Raw genomic sequence first — 607 nt, 5'->3', positions numbered from 1 at the left:
CGTTTCTTTTATGTCTTCATTTCTCTAACTCCCAGGTGCATAGCACAACTTTTAATCTTTGCTGGGTTGCGCGATGGTAACTGGCATGTAAGGCTGTGTCTACACTGCATTGTAGTGCACGACACAGGTGTGAATTGCAGAGCACACCAAAGACCTGCCGTCTAACTGCCCTGTGGGTACGCTGCTGGCGCAAACGAAAAGGCACCTAAGGTTGCATTACCATAGTCCTCTTTCTAACAAATGTATATATATATTTTTTTAAGACAGAAAAGCCCTCAGATCTGATTCACCTAATGTTTATTTTTCACTTTTCCCCCAATACAATCCCAGTACAATTTTCAAAACAGTCAAAATACTTGTATTTCACTTGCAACTCTGTTGAAGGCAGACGCCATCTGGCTTCAGGTAAATCTCCATTTAGTTAAATCCTCATGTTTGCATTGAAAAATCTCTTTTCCTTTGGAAATTATGGTTCAATTCAGGGGTGGCCAGCCTGAGCCCGAGAAGGAGCCAGAATTTACCAATGAACTTTGCCAAAGAGCCACAGTAATACGTCAGCAGCCCCGCATCCGCCACCTCCCAACCACTGGCAGCCCCGCCAATCAGC

The sequence above is a fragment of the Lepidochelys kempii genome, chromosome 1, assembly GCF_965140265.1.
Source record: "Lepidochelys kempii isolate rLepKem1 chromosome 1, rLepKem1.hap2, whole genome shotgun sequence".
In the NCBI taxonomy this organism is placed as follows: Eukaryota; Metazoa; Chordata; order Testudines; family Cheloniidae; genus Lepidochelys; species Lepidochelys kempii.
The sequence above is the reverse complement of the archived record's forward strand: the minus strand, read 5'-3'. Positions refer to the sequence as shown.